Source organism: Nannospalax galili, unplaced genomic scaffold, assembly GCF_000622305.1.
Source record: "Nannospalax galili isolate Female #2095 unplaced genomic scaffold, S.galili_v1.0 scaffold429, whole genome shotgun sequence".
In the NCBI taxonomy this organism is placed as follows: Eukaryota; Metazoa; Chordata; class Mammalia; order Rodentia; family Spalacidae; genus Nannospalax; species Nannospalax galili.
The window spans coordinates 6142927-6146760 of record NW_008360330.1 but is presented as its reverse complement, the minus strand read 5'-3'; positions in this window follow the sequence as shown (position 1 = coordinate 6146760).

Sequence of the window (3834 nt, the reverse complement as noted above, 5' to 3'; positions counted from 1 at the left end):
CAGCTACAATCCCAGCCTGAGAGGACATTTTGAAGAACACAGTGAAAGACTGGTGAGTTAAAATCACATGATAGATTCAGTACAGTATTCCTATCTCCCAAGTTTTTTTTTTTAATCATTAATGCCTACTTTGGGGTCATTTGATGCCAACGTTCAACTCTGTTGCCATAGAAATTACTCCTAGCCTTTGACATCCCTCTTAGACTTCTTACCTAGTCCTACCCCACCACTGGAAAATAACTTTGCTCCAGCCCCTATTGAAAATGGAAATTTTCATCCATGAGCATCATCAACCTCCAGTAAGGCCTTGCCTCACATCTTCCCTTCTAGTCTCTTTCCTGTTCTTCATTCTTTTCCCCCAATACCTCTTGAATCATAAGCTTGCTCTTCAGTTATTATTACACAATCTTATGTTTAAACAGCTCTCTTTTTTAAAAAAAAATTATTTTATTTTGTGTGTCTAAGTGCATTGCCTGCATGTACGTAAGTGCACCCATATTGTTTAGTGCCCACAGAGGTCAGAAAAGGGTGTTAGATCTTCTGGAACTGGAGTTACGGACAGTTGTTAGCTGTTGGTGCTGGGAACCAAACCAGGTCCTCTGCAAAAGCAGCCAGTACTCTTAACCTCTGAGCCATCTCTCCAGCCCCTGTTTCAACATCTCTTTATGGGCTCCTATAACACAAAATTATGCTGATTCTTTTTATCTTACACAGAGATGGAAAAAGAGCCAGAAAGACCTTTCCTTGACCTACATCCCCTTCTAGCCTCTCCTTCACAACTAAATCCTTAGAGTTCACATTCAGTTTTTCCTCCACAAGTCACCACTTAGTATAAAGCAATCAGCCTTTTGCTCAGGACATCTTAAGTTACTTTTACCAAAACAAATCTTTTAATTGGTAAAGACAATCTTCTGACAAGTGTCATGAACTTTTTCAGTCTTTTCGTCTTTGATCTCTGCTCTTTACTATTGGTGAGTCTCTTCTCTGTGTGCTTCTATGATGGTGCTGCCCATGCTTGGCTCTTAGCCTTCTATTTCTGTTATTGAATGTTCATGTACAGTTAGCATGTTCCTGCTCTTCTCCTTTTTACTCTTCCCCTTCGTTCACTCATAGCTTCTTCACCTTCAGTAGTGTCTTCTAAAAGGCATGTTCACTCAAGCAACCAATACCTTTTAACTCCTACTGAGTGCCAGGCCTGTCCTAGGAGATTGGCTACCACAACGAGCAAATCAAAAGTTCCTGTTTATCTGGAACTTACTAAGGATAAGTGATAAATAAATATGTAATTCATAATGTCAAGTAATGGTAAGTACTCTTTAAAACAAGGCAGAGTGACTGAGAGCCCACTGTTTTACTCGGAGTATTCAGAAAACACTTTTGTTTAATTTCTATCATGGTGGTTCTCAGACCAACCACCTCACCTGGGAATTTGTTAAAAATGCAGATTCTCAGGCTCCACTCCAGCTGCACTGAATCAGAAAGGGGGAGCTGGCTCCAGTGTGAAGTCCAACAGTCTAATAAACCTTCTCTTCCTCATCCTCTCTTCCCCCTTCCTTGAGACAGGGTCTCACTGTGTAGCTCTGGCTGGCCTGGAACTCACGATGTTAACCAGGCATCCTCGAATTCACGGAGAACCTCCTGCCTCTGTTTCCCAAGTGTGCACCACCACACCCTGCCCAACAAACCCTCCTGCAGAAAGTGATTCTGATGCAGGACCTAGATCAGTTTTCTGCTGTGCCATGAATAGATTTCAGGTATGCAGCCCAATACTGATTTTCTCATGCCATAAGGGCAGCCTGGGGTTAGCTGGGAAGAGAGGTACAAGGAAGCTTCCGGTGTAAAGTAGCCTCCACTCCAGCTGAAAAGGCAACAAAGTAGGATCGGCAGGCCTGACCATAGGCCTATGGTGTGGGGGAGTACAATAAAAGCCATTGGACACTAATCTGCTGCATAGCACTGAATGCTTCCAAGGATCATAAAATGTCAAAATTTGTTGATGAAAGAAACACTATTAGATTCTTCAACTGCTGAAATTTTCTAAGTGATTGTAAAACTGACTTTAAAATCCTTTTAAATTGTGTAAACATGTTTTCTCATAAATGGTAACAAATATTTAAAAAGCTCATCACTTAAATTTCATGCAGCCATTTCAAACATAAAAGGTATACATGTAGAAGTAAACTCTCTATTCAATCTTAAATTTGGATGAAGTGGTTTTTGTATACAAATTTAACATGCAAATATTAAATGTCTAATGCTTCTTTTTCAAAAATTTTATGTGTATGAGTGTTATGCATGTAAGTGTACCATGATGTGCATTGCTGTCGGAGGCCAGAAGAGGATCACTTGGAACTGGAGTTATAGACAGCTATTAACTGCCATGTGGGTACTGGAAATTGAACCCAGGTCCTCTGCAAGAGTAGTCAAGTGCTCTTAACCACTGAACCATCTCTCCAGCCCCCCCCTAGTATTTCTTAAACTATGATTATATATCAGAAATATAAGTAAAGGCTGAGGGTGTAGCTCAGTGGTACAGCATTTACCTGGTATGTGCAAAGTCCTGGATTGGATCTCTAGCGCTCTCTCTCTCTCTCTCTCTCTCTCTCTCTCCCTCCCTCTCTCTCTCTCTCATGGGTCTGTGTCTGTATCTATATCTGTGTGTGTAGTTTTCTCACCAAGCCTATAGATGTTCTTAAATCCTCTCAGGTATACTACTCTTCTCAAATAGTAGTTTTTGTTTGTTTACTCCTGCACTCAGATGGCTCCTTACCAAGGCTCTCTCTGCAACCACCAAAACTAGTAAGTCTATGCCGGGTGTGGTGACACACACCTTTAATCTTAGCCCTCAGGAGGCAGAGGCAGGTGAATATCTATGAGATGCAGGCCAGCTCTACATAGTGAGTTCCACGCAGGCTGGGACTAGGGAGACCCTGTCAAAAAAAATTAAGAGGCGTGTGTATCTTTAGAGATCTTTAGTGGTGGCAGCAGAAAGGTTATAAATTTAAGTTACCCAAGTCACAGCTGCCCAGGATCACTTTTTCATATGTTGCTCTTTCATGTCCCGCCAGAGTGCCCTGCATCCATAGTCAGCAACTGGTTTCTTGACCACAGAAATACCTTCTGTCCTGAGCTTCAAATGCTAATTTGCATGTCTACCAAGCATTTCCAGAGATCCTACAGATGCTGCTGGCAAGCTCAGTATTTCTGAAGCTGAACCTGATACCTTCAAGCATTATCAACTTCTTGTCTGGTATTTCCTCAGATGTCTGCACCATCCACCAACCACTTTTTCCTCCAAAGTCAGCACCTTTTATTGCCATCTAAACACATCTTCCTTCTCACCTGGATTATTGTAAGAGCCTCCTCACTATTGAAAGCCTCTCTGCCGCCATCCTTTTCTCCATTTCAATTCACCTTTACATCATCTGTAATGTGACACTTCTAATTTGAAAATCTGACCAATTATTCCTTCCTTAAACATCTTAAGATCCTTATTTTGTCTATAAGATAAAACCCAAATTCTTTATACAATATAAAAGGTGTTACATTTTTATAGCTGCCTAAGTCTGGTGACCTAAGTTCAATCTCTGGGACACACATGATGGAGAGAGCCTACTCCCCCAACTTGTCCTGTGATCTCCACATATACACATACATAGATACACACACACACATGCATACACACACACACATTTAATAAAAATAAAAAAGCAAGGCCTATATGCTTACCATAAGAAACCTACTTTAGGGCTAGAGAGATGGCTCAGCAGTCAAGAACACTGACTGTTCTTGCAGAAGACCTGGGTTTGAATCCCAGCACCTACATGGCAGCTA